This window comes from Arachis ipaensis, chromosome B2, assembly GCF_059453495.1.
Source record: "Arachis ipaensis isolate K30076 ecotype BB chromosome B2, ASM5945349v1, whole genome shotgun sequence".
NCBI lineage: Eukaryota > Viridiplantae > Streptophyta > Magnoliopsida > Fabales > Fabaceae > Arachis > Arachis ipaensis.
The window spans coordinates 6,040,092-6,054,072 of record NC_142437.1 but is presented as its reverse complement, the minus strand read 5'-3'; the positions used below and the strand labels follow the sequence as shown (position 1 = coordinate 6,054,072).

General features: G+C 39.7%; 1 long non-coding RNA gene and 1 pseudogene across 2 annotated transcripts; both read right to left on the bottom strand.

Moving 5' to 3' along the window:
• Positions 1 to 13: 13 nt before the first annotated feature.
• Positions 14 to 2,620, bottom strand: LOC107626686 (uncharacterized; annotated as a pseudogene).
• Positions 2,621 to 11,310: 8,690 nt separating this feature from the next.
• Positions 11,311 to 12,951, bottom strand: LOC107624211 (uncharacterized). Of its 2 annotated transcripts, XR_001616782.3 has the most exons (5): positions 12,814 to 12,928; positions 12,254 to 12,346; positions 12,061 to 12,175; positions 11,715 to 11,784; positions 11,311 to 11,586 (listed from the first exon to the last, which is right to left on the bottom strand). It is a non-coding gene; the product is annotated as an uncharacterized LOC107624211 (long non-coding RNA). The 2 variants fall into 2 exon arrangements; XR_001616774.3 differs by lacking the exon at positions 12,254 to 12,346 and having other exon boundaries at positions 12,814 to 12,951.
• Positions 12,952 to 13,981: the final 1,030 nt, after the last annotated feature.

The following is a 13,981-nucleotide window of genomic DNA, read 5'->3' as shown; positions in this document are numbered from 1 at the left end:
AACTATGTATGGATTAGACCTGGGGCCGAGTTATCTCCCTCGGATGGGTTTGCTTCAGACAAGCATTATAGCACTGCCGAGCTTCTTGATGGTCGGCGTACACTGTAGCTATCTTATTTTCCTGCACTAGAAACTTAACACACATGTGTAATGTGGATACCACCGCTTTGAATATATTCAAGGCGGGTCTCCCGATTATAATATTGTAAGGGCTATAACAGTCTACTATTAGGTATTGAATATCAATGGACTTTGACATAGGGATCTCTCTTATTGTGGTTCTCAGCCATATGTGTCCCATGATGGGGACTCTTTCTCCGGAGAAGCCAATTAGTTCTCCCGAGGAGGGCTGTATCATTTTTTCTGATAATTGAATCTTTTTAAATATAGAATAAAATAAAACATCAGCGCTACTACCTGGGTCTAGTAGTGTTTTTCTTACCAACAGCTCTCCGACCTGGATGGAAATCACCACTGGGTCGTCAAGGTTAGGACTTGCCGATCTGAAGTCTGATTGATTGAAGAATATTGTGACATCTGGGTCTTCCTTCTTTTTTGGTTGCAGAGCTCCCTCGATTGCCAGCATTGCCCTATAACTTCGTTTTCTGGCTGAGCTTGTTTCACCTCCGCCTGCATATCCTCTTGATATGTGGCTGATGATGCCTCTTGGCGGGTCAGGGGTTGTTTGTTCTTTTTTGTTCTTGTCTGTCACTGTTTGTTTGTTCTCTTCCCTGTCTGAGCTTGCTCTTCTGGATTTCCGGCTTTCGACGTATTTGTTGAGGAGTCCTTGTCGCGCCAGTCTTTCAAGAAGGTCTTTCGCGACAATGTAGTCATCCGTGGTGCGGCCGAACTTCTGATGGAAGGCGCAATGCTTGCTCCTATCTACGAACCTTTGGTCTTGGTAGTTTCTTGCTCGAGCTGGCGGCTTCACGATTTTGGCATTCAAAATCTCCTTTATTATGTTCTCTCTCTTGGTATTGAACCTGGTATACGTGTTGTATTTTGGTGTGAGCTTGAAGGGCTTCTTTGTATCCCTGTTGCCTGGTGATCGGAAAGCTTTTTTCTCATCCCTCCTTTGTGGTGGTCTATCCGGCTTTTGGGCCTCGCGGAGCTCTTCAATCTCCATTTGACCTGCAACCCTTTCTCGGAACTCCTCAAGTGTTTTTGGCTTTGTTATCGCAATGGTTTCTCGGAATTTTCCTGGTCAGAGGCTAGCCTTGAGGGCATGAAGGTGGACAGCCGGATCTAAGTCTTGGATCTCCATGGTAGCCTCGGAAAACCTGGTCATGTAATTCTTTAAACTCTCATGTTGGCCTTGTTTGATTGTGCCTAGGTAGTCTGATCCATGGATATAAATTCTGGATGCAGCAAAATAATCAATAAAGGATCTCGCCAGTTCTTCAAAGGAGGAAATCGAACCTGCAGATAATTTAGAAAACCACAGTAATGCAGCACCATCAAGATAAGTAGGAAAAGCCCGGCAAAGCACGGGCTCATTGTTAGCGCTGTTAAAAACATCACGGATTGAAACTTTTTTATATGAGCTCCGGAGTCACCAAACCCCCTTGTATGGTTCTAGTGACGTAGGTAATACAAAGTTCTTCGGCATCTGGAACTTAGTGATCTCGTCAGAAAAGGGGTTCTCGAGGGTGAGCTTCTCCTTTGGTGGAGTGACATTCAGGGGATCTATATTGCCCTGCATCGAGCTTTTAGAGCTTTCTCCTTCGTGCTTTTCGTTATTCTGTGCAGAGAGTTCAGCTATCTTCCTCACCTCTGCCTGGAGGTCGGCGATTTGAGCTAAGAGCTCTGCCTATGTGGGTTGGGGGTTCCCATTGTCAGCCATGTCCAAGGATAGGGAATCCTGTAAAATAAGGTAAGGTACTAAATAAAATAGATGGTGAGGTCAGATATATTCCGGCCCCACGGTGGGCACCAAGTGTTTCGTCCTGGCACTGGGGTGGCTGAGCTTAGCGACTCCGAGCAAACAGTCGTCGGAGAGGAAGAGCTATACGTCGGCCTGGATCGAACATCACGGCGGGAATACCTGCAAAAGATACTCTGATGCTCAAGTTAGTGATAATCTCGAGTGAGAGTAATTAAATAAATGTGAAGACTGAGAATGGAACCTGACTTTAGCCGAGGATATTAACTCGGCTTTATAGGCATTATTCTACCCGTTTGGTGTGGATAAGTTCTAGTTTGTAGGTTGGTTATGTTATTCTGTTTTAGTGATTAGGTTTGCTAAGCACGTCTCTTGTTTTCGGCTGGGTGAGGCCATTCCTGCCTGCTTTTGTGTCGAGCTTTTCGGGCGGCTGACGCGGAACCGAGCTTATTTGCTCACGTGCTGAGCTTTTCGGGCGACCGAGGATAAGGGTGACGTATCAGGTATGATTGCATTTTTGTGGATTTTCTGCTTCGTCGTCCTGATCATATATCGTCAATCACCACTACACAGTCCTAACAACCAGAAAGCATTTCAAATTCAAGATAAACAATACTGACGTAAATAACAAACTGCGCTAATTAAGGAACTGGATTTCTTTCAAACACCCCCCCTTTACACGATCTATTTCTCGAATGAATAACCGTATTTCATCTCTTTCAAGTTCAGTACCTTCATATAGACATATACCTTCATATATATAGTCTGATTTTTATTAATAAAGTGACCATTATTATTATTATTATTATTATTATTATTATTATTGATTCGTCCTGGCACTGGGGTGGTCGAGCTTAGTGACTCCGAGCAAGCATCTGTCGGAGAGGAAGAGCTATACGTCGGCCTGGAACGAACACCGCGGCGGGAATACCTGCAAAAGATACTCCGACGCTCAAGTTAGTGGTAATCTCAAGTGAGAGTAATTAAGTAAGTATGAAGATTGAGAATGGAACCTAAGACTTAGCCGAGGATATTAGCTCGGCTTTATAGGCGTTATTCTGCCCGTTTGCTGTGGATAAGTCCTAGTTTGTAGGTTGGTTATGATATTCTATTTTGGTGGTTAGGTTTGCTGAGCACGTCTCTTATTTTCAGATGGGTGAGGCCGTTCTTGTCTGCTTTCGTGCCGAGTATTCCGGGCGGCTGATGCGGGACCGAGCTTAGTTGCCCACGTGCCGAGCTTTTCGGTCGACCAAGGATAAGGGTGATGTATCATAGCCCCCAAGCTTGCCTTGGTTTGGACAGGACTAAGGCGAGCTTTCGGACCAGGAGTAGCGTAATCTTCGGTCGCTGAGTTGTTGTCGCATATTCCCCTTGCAGCCCCCAAGCTCGGCTTAGTTGTGACATGATTGATGTGAAACTGCTCCGTTTTTCTAGGCACCCCTGTCCATTGGTTTTTGTAGTGGGTTTAATGCTCCTTGTTTCTAACAATTTTAGCTTTAAATGCTTGGTATTGTAACCGTTTGTGCCTGGTGGGGAGTTATTGGTAGTTTTCATTGCTTCCTTCCCTCATACTTCTTTGTTTCGAAAAAGGAAAAAAGTTTGTGTTTTCTGCCTGACTGAGAATGAGTAAGAAAGGTCAGTGTTAACTCCTCCTCTATTTCTTTTTTTGCTTTTCTGTCTTTCTTGTTTCGTTCCCTGTGATGGAGGACTGTAATCTGGGTGACCTGTATGGTTGGGTGGATCCTAGAGTGAAGGGGTATGTCTCCCAGTTTGACGATGAGGAGTCAGTGAGGTTGTTGGGATCAGATTCCTGGGTTAGGGTGGGTAGTGGTATTAAAATAGAGTTATTACCTTGTGAAAGAGATGATCGAGTGTGCAACCGACTTGACGACTGGTCCTTCTTTTTTATGTATAGTTGTTTGTTTACTGAGTTGGGTGTGAGGCTTCCTTTTATCAAATTTGAGTGTGGGGTGTTGTATTGGTTGAACTGTACTCCAACCCAGCTTCACCCTAACTCTTGGGGTTTTATCCGGACATTCGAGGTTTTGATGGAACTGTTGGAGCGTCCGCCGTCTTTGAGGCTGTTTTTCTCTTTATTCTAGGCAAAAGGGGTGAATAGGGGGTTATGGGTAAATCTTAGCAGTTATCCTCGTCGTGCTGTGTTTGGTTTATATAAGTCTTCGTTTAAGGATTTTAAATCCATGTTTGTTAGGGTTAGGAGTGTTCCCGAAGACTTCCCGTTTTATTTGAATGAGCATTTAGTCGAGAGATTTCCGTTGTTTTGGTGTGCCGAGCCGTATCAAGCTTTGGACGTAGATGATAGGCTTTCTGATGATGATATTGTGATGGATTTTTTGTTTAAATCCTTGGGTCCGAAAGGTTTGTTATCTGTTGCCGAGATGTTGAAATGGGATACTGATAGGCAGGCTGTGTATGATCACATAGGTAATCTGTTTCATTACGTTTGTTCTATGTTTATGTTTTGATATGTTGTTCCTTACCTTGGTTGTTTTTGATTTGCAGGCGAGAAAGCTCCTACCATCACCACGGCAGGTTTGAAGCTTTTCTTTAATCAACGCAAGAAAGGGGAGAAAGAGGTTTCATCTAACGTTGGGAAAGGTCCTGCTGCTTTGATTCAATATGGCCCTTGGCAAAAGCAAAAAAGGAAGAGAGGGCAAGGTCAAGGTAGCCTTGCCGAGGTTTTAGAAGGTAAGGGGGAGTCGTCCATGATTCTGCAGATGGTCGAGTCTGCATATGAATCACAGAAGAGGCTCCATGGGTATGATCAGAACATGCACGCTAGATCTCTGTGGGCGAAGTTGTATCCTTTTGGTACCATGGCTGATGAGCTTTGCTGTTTCCCGGATGACATGAAAATGATTAATGAAGTTGGCTGAGCTGGTGTTAGCCGATTTCTTCAGGTATAGGTTATTTTGTTGTGTTTGTAAATTTTTGTTGATGTCACCTATTTACTTGTTTTCATTTTTGTAGGTGATTGGTTCCCGGATCGTTGCCATTGGCCGAGCACAGGAGCTTGCCCTAGATCGGGAGGAGAAGGAGGCTTCTCGGGTAGAAGAGCTGTCTGGGATCATCCAGAAAAAAGACCAAAAGATTGCCGAGCTCTCTGCTTCCATGGAGAAGAAAGAGTTGGATTTGGCTGATGAGAGGAAACTCTAGAAGGCCTCGTCTGAAAAGTTGAAGGTCGTGGAATCCGAGAATGATCAGCTCTCTGCTCGAATAAAAGTATTGGAAGGCGGGATTTATGAGGCTTTTGCTCAAGGTTTTGACCGCGCTATTTCCCAGGTCAAGGTGTTATACCCGGAAGCTGATCCTTCAAAGCTTGACGTTATGAAGGTGGTCGTGAATGGTGAGCTTGTGGAAGACGAGGCTGTTGCTGGAAGTGAGAGCGAGGGATCCAGCATGGGTGATAAGGCAGATTAGGCTTTGCTAGCATTTAACTCTTTTTATTTTGTACATGGTGTAGTAGGTTTTAAACTTGTGACTGTTTTGGCTTTGTTGAACGATTTCCGAGTATTGTTCTCGGTAGTGATATTTTGGGTTCCGAGTATATAGCTCGGTTTTGATAATGACTTATTTTGTTTTATAAAATATGATATTTTGGATAAGTTATTATAATGATATATCGTATTATGAAAACAATTGCGTGTATGTATTGAAGATAGCTGAAGCCATTCTCTGTCTGATTGAATTGTTAATAAGGAGAGCAGAGGCTCTAATATAGGGGTTGTGGTTGAATGAGCCCTTAAGATTCGCTTGGATAACTTGGTGATTGTTTTTATTTGTTTGTATTTCTCTGAGTAATATGCTCGGCATGCGCATGTTGACTTCTGAGTATGAAGCTCGGATTTACTTTGATTGTATGGTGCCTGTCAAGATAAAAAAGGGTTTTGATTTGTAATGTATGGTACATTGGTGTGATGATTTGGGGCGTCCGGCCTCGTTAAAACCCTTTCCGAGTAAAACCCATGTATTTTTTTGGGAAAAAACCTTCGGAGGGGAAAAAGAGTGCCATCATTTGCGTATTTATAGCATATATTATGATTGGTATTCCCTTAGTGAGGAGACATTCCATGTTCCTGGGAGTTGATCTCCTTTAAGGGTTCCTAGTTTGTAAGCCCCCTTTCCCAGGTTTTGGAGAACTCGGAAAGGTCCCTCCCAATTTGCTGCCAACTTGCCATGTGCTGGAGGTTTTCGAGCTTCTTCTGTCCGTCTGAGCACGAGGTCTCCTTCATTGAAGGATCTACGAATTACTCTTTTATTGTGTCTTCATTCTATATATTGTTTTCTGGCTCGCTGCTTTATGGCTGAGATGTCTCTTTATTCTTCGACGAGATCAAGCTTAGCTGTTCGGGCTTGCCGGTTATTCGACTGATCGTAAAGCTCGGTTCTTAGCGTTGGGATGCTGACCTCTACGGGGATCAATGCCTCAGCGCCATACACTAATTTGAAAGGAGTTTCTCCTATAGCAGATTGGATGCTGGTATTATAGCTCCATAGAATTTCTGGAATGAGGTCAGCCCATTCCCCTTTAGCTTCGCCGAGCTTTTTCTTTAAGCCCTGCAAGATAATTCTGTTAGCTGATTCAACTTGCCCATTAGTTTGTGGGTGCTCGACTGAGCTGAAATGATGTTTAATGTTAAAATTTCTTAAAAAGGAAAGCGAGCTTATGGTCGGTAAATTGTCTCCCGTTATCCGAGATTATCTCTCTTGGGATACCATATCTACATATAATGTTCTTCCATAAGAAAGATCGCACTTTCTCTGCCGTTATATGTGCTAGTGGTTGTGCTTCTATCCACTTAGAGAAATAGTCTATTGATACTAAAAGAAACTTTACCTGGCCTGTGCTTTCGGGAAGGGTCCGAGGATATCCAATCCCCACCTATCGAAAGGCTAGCTTACCTCTATGGTGTGGAGCTCTTCGGCCGGGGTCTCTGAAAGGGTGGCATGCTTTTGACAATTATCGCATGCTTTGACTTTAGAGATGCAGTCCTTTTTTATCGTCGGCCAATAGTATCCTGTTCGCAATATCTTTCCAGCCAATGCTAGGCCGCCGATGTGGTTTCCACACACTCCTTCGTGTGTTTCAGCCATGACATCCTCGGCCTCCTCCCTGCTGATGCATTTGAGGAGTGGTTGGCAGTATCATCGTCTGTACAGGGTGTTTTCGAGTATTGTATAGAAACTTGCTTTTCTTTGGAAGAGCGGCAAGTTCGACTCATCATCTGGTATTGCACCTGTGGTGATGTAATTGAGGAAAGGCATTCTCCAGTCTGGTACCTGCATGATGCTTAAGATTGTGTCCTGCTCAAAACTCGGCTTGTCGAGTGTTAGTTGTGACAGGGCCGGTGTGTTCTCCGCCTGCCTTGTTGTGGCTAACTTGGATAACACATCGGCTCTAGTGTTTTGTTCTCGGTTTACATGAATAATATCAAATTTATTGAACTTTGAAATGAGATCCTTTGTTATGAGCCAATATTTCTCTAGAAAAGGATCTTTTACCTGGTATTCGCCCTTGATTTGATGTACTACAAGTGCTGAGTCGCAGTAGGCTGTTATTTGAGATATCTTGAGTTGTTGGGCGAGTTTTAGTCCTGCTAGCAGAGCTTCATATTCCGCTTGGTTGTTGCTTGCATTGAAGCGGAATTGAAGTGATTGCTCGGCTATCACTTTCTCTCCCTCTTTTAGCAGTACCCCAGCTCTGCTTCCTTCTTTGTTTGATGCTCCGTCTACATGTATGCTCCAACTGGCTGCTATGTGTTGGGTCTCATTAGTCATTTCTGACACGAAGTCAGCGAGTACTTGTGACTTCAGAGCTTTTCTCAACTCATACTGAATGTCGAACTCGGATAGTTCGATTGACCAATTTATTAGACATCCGGCGAGTTCGGGTCTGGTTAATATTTGCCTTAGTGGTTGGTCTGTTCGTACTATGATTGTGTGGCTTTGAAAGTAATGTCGCAGCCTCCTTGCCGTGGTGACTAGCGCCAGCGCTAGCTGTTCTATCTTTGGATACCTTGTTTCTATTGGTTGTAATACCTTGCTGATGAAATATACTGGGTTTTGCTGTTTTCCTATTTCCATCACTAAGACCGAGCTTATGGCATGGTTAGATACTGATAAATATAAGTACAACGGCTTACCTGACTCTGGTCTCTGGAGTATTGGAGGTGACGTCAAGAGCTGTTTGAGTTCCGTAAAGGACTTTTCACATTCATCTGTCCATGTGAATTTCTTGCCTTTGGAGAATGTTTGGAAGAAATGATAAGATCGATTTGCCACTGCGGGTAGGAAACGTGATAGGGCAGCTATTCTGCCTGCCAATTGCTGGACTTCTTTTACTGTTTTTGGACTTGTCATGGTCAGTACTGCACTGCATTTTTCTGGGTTGGCTTCTATACCTCTTGAGGTTAGCATGAAGCCAATGAATTTTCCTCTTTGGACTCCGAAAGCACATTTGTCTGGGTTGAGCTTCATGTTATATGCTCGGAGTTGGTTGAAGACCTCTATCAGGTCGTCACAGTGTGACCCTTGTGCAGGCGTTTTTGCCACCATATCGTCTACATAGACTTCCACGTTCCTTCATATCTGTTGTTGGAATACTTTGTCCATTAATCTTTGGTATGTCGCACCTGCATTCTTTAAGCCAAAAGGCATTACCTTGTAACAAAAATTACCATGTTCTGTTATGAAAGCTGTTTTGCTTTGGTCTTCTGGGTGTATCAAAATCTGGTTATAACCAGAGTATGCATCCATAAATCCCATGATGATGGGTTCCAGCCGTTTCTTGGCTTTTCCCTTTTGGGACTCCCCGCGGATCTCAGACCTATCTTGGGTAGGTCGGGAGGTCGCCTGTGTATGTGCTTCATCTTCGCGTTTTGTCGGGCTCCTTTCTCGATTCTCGTATCTTCGGGAGGGGGAGCGGGTGCGGGATCGGATGACGTCTCCGTGGGATCAGCTGACGTCTCCGTGGGATCGACTCTTCGCTGCTAGCTCCCTTTTGAGGTTTTGTACTCTGTGTCTAAGCTCCTGCATAATCTTGGCACTGTCGGCTCCCGTCCCTCCGAAGGGACGTCTTTCAAGGGTCTTGGTGTAGATTGGTTGGTTTGGCTGAACGGAGAATCGTGGTTGTTCGCTGGCGCGAGCTGTCAAACTCGCCCTACTCAGGCGGGCCCCTCCTCCTTCACGAAGTTCCTCCGACGTGGGGAGTCGCTCCATGTCTGCTCCAGGGTCCCCACAGATGGCATCAATGTTCGTTACCTGGGAGACCTTGGGTGCTCGACGGGTCGAGTGGTGATGAGAAGATGAGCGGGTGAGACCATGGGCTGACTCGGAGCAGGTGTAGAGATGCGGGCTGAGAGCTGGCGTCGCCGGAGGCGGTGTGGACGGTGGGGTGGCCACCTACAAGGACACTCTGACGATCAAGTCAGTGTCCGTCTGAGGAGACAGCCAAATTAGGTAAGATGTTACGTACCTTGGGGGGAGAGCTGGCCTCTTCCCTTATATACTGTGCTTGGGTGGGCCCGTAGGTGACCTAGCCCACTGGCCAGGAAGCTTCTGTGAGCTATCCTAATCCTCACGGGGATAGAGTCAGGTCGTTCCGGTTTTCGGATCGGGGCTTCGGGTGCTGCCCCGAGGGTACCGACCCGACCGGTTGCTGGGTGTGGTGACTTAAGCCGCTTGATGGCAAGTCGCGCGTGCTTCGGTCGGGTGCCGAGGACCGACCCGTCGGGTTCTCCCTATGTGGAGGATGCTTCGGGACTTGGGTCGGAGGTGGTGTTCCGACCCATCGGGTAAACCAGTTAGACTGTGGCAGTCCGTAACACATATTAAATTTTTTTTCCACCAATTACTATATTAAATGAAAGTAAATTACAATAGTAAATAAAAAGAGATTGAGTTAGCATAAAAGTAAAATAATTAATAAAATAATTTTACATCGTTCTACTTTTATTTCTTATTAACATTTTTTAATTTAGGTGTGTACGTGCGTAATTATAAATGGACAATTATTTTAGATTTAGAAAAAAAAGATAACTATTAGAATTTAGAATTGAAAGTGAGCGGAGCTAAGTCGAATTAGACCAAATTCAAACTCGACTCATAAAAATTGAGCTTGGCTCACGGCTCGATTCATTAATAATGAAGCCTATTTTTAAACTCAAACTCGACTCATCAAAAGCTCACGAGCTGGCTCAAATAATAGTAACATAATCTATAAGTTTATATCAATAAATTATAACTTATATATTTTAAAAATATTCAAAATGATCAATTTTATGTATTATTTATCTATCAATAAATTATAAATTTTTTATTTATATCCTACATTAAAATTATATATAAAAAATAAATATAAAATTTTTTATTTATAGATTAAATGCATATAGGATATGTGTATTAATAATTATAATAGATCCAACTCACGAGCTAATGAGATGAGCTTATCCAAACTCAAGCTCGACTCATTTAATTTATGAGCTCAATTCTAAGCTCAAACTTAGCTCACTAGCTCACAAGTTTAGCTTATCAAGTTATTAATGAGTCAAACTTAAACTGACTCATGAACTGGCTTGACTCACTTCTAACCCTAATAACTATATATTGAGATTAAAACTTTTATTTGTATACTTTTTCTTTGAAATTAGTTATAATATTGGATAGAAGTATAATACCACAACCAGCATATTATTTTATGATCAAGACTAAATAATAATTATGCTAAAAAAAACTGAATTTACAATGAAATTGTTATTCCAAAACCGAATCCAAAGAATTATCACACACACTACAAGAAATATCGTTAAAATTGACGGCTTAGCCGTCGATAATATTAAAATTCGACGGCAAAATAGACGGCGGAGTTGGTCGCTATTAAACTTGTCGATTTTGTAAAATACTAATAAAATCGACAGCTTGGATGACCGTCGATAATAATTTAATAAAATCGACAACGCTTCTATCTATAATATGAATTTGAGAATTTTACATTCTCACTAAAATCGACAACATCGCCGTCGATATTATTATATAAAATCGACGCCAATTTTGTCGATATTTGATCCAATAAAATCGACAATATTTTTGTCTATAATATGCTTACTAAAATCGACAACGTTGCCGTCGATATTGGATCCCTAAAATCGACAACGTTGCCGTCGATATTGGATCCAATAAAGTCGTCACAGTTGCCATCGACTTTATTATTCATATACCGACAAATTCTATGTCTATATTTGGATTTTGTTGTCTATTTTAAAATTAAAAAGCGACAACTATTCCGTCGATTTTAATAGATATGTTTTAATTATTTTTTTCTTTGAAAAATAGTAAACAATTAATGCAAATAAATATAAAAATAAAATTTATACAAAATATAGATAACAAGACAAATAAACTTTTAAATATAAAAATAAAATTTATACTAAATATTAGGTAATGAATTTACAAACTTAACAAAATAATAAATAATGAATTTACTAAAGGCTATGATTTTTCATAGAACAGAAGCATCATGAACATCTAATGATTACAATGCATGGACAATTACACTTAATTATTCTAATATACAGCCATTGAAATAGTTGACTCTCCATGATTCTACGGTGCTAATTTTTCATCAGATCATTTGTCTTATTTACCCAAACTTGATAAATATCTTGCAAGAACATAACAAAGTGGATCTGCAACAAAATATTGAACATTAAATACAGAATGAATCTGGATACCAAATATAGTAAAAGATCTCATTCTATGCAATGCAAAAAGCATAAGCTCCTAGCTTTCAAATTGTTATTTTGAAATGGAATACCTCCTTAAACTCATTTCGAAACTCCCTGACGACAGAAATCACTACCGTGGCAGCCTCATCATAAGGATATCTGAAATAATACAGCATTTTAGTCTTATGTAATAGTGATGAATTTGTCACATATTCTTATTTCAAAAAACAATTAAGGATATCCAAAAGAAACTGAAGAGTTTCCTTATAAAAGAAGTAGAAGCATAAATATCAGATTCTCACTGCCTAGCTTCAGGGGAAAAAAATGGGACTTTTTTCAAAGAATTACAACATAAACTTTTCCACCGACTATTAATTCTGTGTGATCATCAATAATTAATCACTATTAATAACCTAAATCTATGAGATTGAGCACCTAATAATGACCATTCATATTTGTGAGCGAACTAACTTGTCCAAAGACACCACATGATATAGTTGGGAATGCTATATACTGAATGTTTTTATCCTTCGCAACCCTCAAACTATTCCTGCAAATCAACGAGTAATAATAATAAACAAACACACACCAAATGGAGTAAGTAAACACAAACACAATGTGAAGCTACCTATAAGCACTTGAAAGAGAAGCAGGGTTACTATTAGAATTGTAGATTGGTCCAACAGTATGAACAACATGAGAAGTAGGCAATCTAAAACCACTGCATAACAAGCAACTTCAGATTACAACCTTATTATCACAAAGATAGGAAGTGATTTCCATTGTCCTAATCTGATCTCTTACCAATCAAATTAGTTGTCAAAATTTATTATTTTATTTAAAATGGAACATTTTCGTTATAGTTGTCATTACTAATTTGTCAAGGTCTTGTTCTGGATCAAAATCACACAACTCCATTGGTTGGTCCATAAGGTTAATTAAATTTTATGTATATATATTATTCCTCTACGTAATTAATCAATTAATTAATAATATTATTAGCTTATAAAAAATACATAGTATCATGCAAAAACAAAAGTAAATTATTAGATGATAAGAATTTATATGATGCAAGTCAGGAAAATCACAAAAAAAAAACTAAAATTAAAAAAAAAAAAAGTCAATCCCAAATCAAAGCCAAAAGTAAAATCAAATCGACAGAGTCAATGATGCAAAGAGGATGCCTACCTTTGTCGGCAGCAGCAAGAAGGTTGGGAACTGGCAGAAGAAAGGAGAATCTCTTATTACTATTTTTCTCTAAAATTAAAAGCCACTCAAAAAATATCTTGAGTTGAGTAGACAGATACAAATTAAGATATAAAAAAGCTATATATAAAAGTTTTTTAGTCTTAAATTTAAGAGTGAATATTTATTTTGGTCCAATATTTATTCCGAGGATAAAGTATTCTTTGATTATTTACTACCAAAAAACAGCTAATTACAGATAAAATTACAATTTTATCTCTTTTATTGATAAATTTTTGTTTATTGACAAATATTAATTTACTAACAAATTTTTTACTGTTTATAATTTACTAACAATTTTTTTTTGTTTTTGACAAATTTTTCATTCATAATTGCAAGTTCATTCTTCGAAACCATATCCCATCCCGGATATGATGAAATAGGATGAATTGAGACAGTATTTTGTAAATACATCATTATCTTAAATATATTAACAATTTCTTTACTTTTCGATTGTCCGAAAAAAACAAAAGAAACATTTTGTTCTTTCTTCGACAATTTCTGATCTCTAAAACCCAGATGCAGTTCTGACCATCTATTAGAGAAACACTGATTGGCCAAATTCATCAATAATTTTTTTTGTCAATAATTAGCGTCAAATTTTTCGATAAATTTTTTAATAATTTTTTTTATTTGCAATACACCCAAAAAAGCATTAAAAATTCTCTTTACCAATAGATTTATTTATTAATTTTTACCAATAGAATATAATAAAATTTTTATATATTCAAACATTTGAAGAAAATATTTCAAGAGAGAGAGAGAGTTGTATTTCTCTTAAATTGCAGCCACCACCAGTCACAACAAAAACACATCATGGTAACTTAATAATGAAGATTTATACTTTTAATCTAAAATAGCAAATATTTAAATATGGGTCTTTGATCTAAGCCAAATCCATCTTTTTACCTTCTCTTTTTGTTTTTACTTAGCTTGTAGTTTTTGTTATTTAGATCATTTTTTAGGTTGATTTATTTGTTATAATTTTTTTAGTGGGAGTACATAAGGAGTACATAGTATATAAAGTGTAATAAATCAATAGATATTTTTAAGAGAGATTTTTTCATTCTCTTCAACAATAAAAATAATTTTTTTTCTCTCTCTTAATACT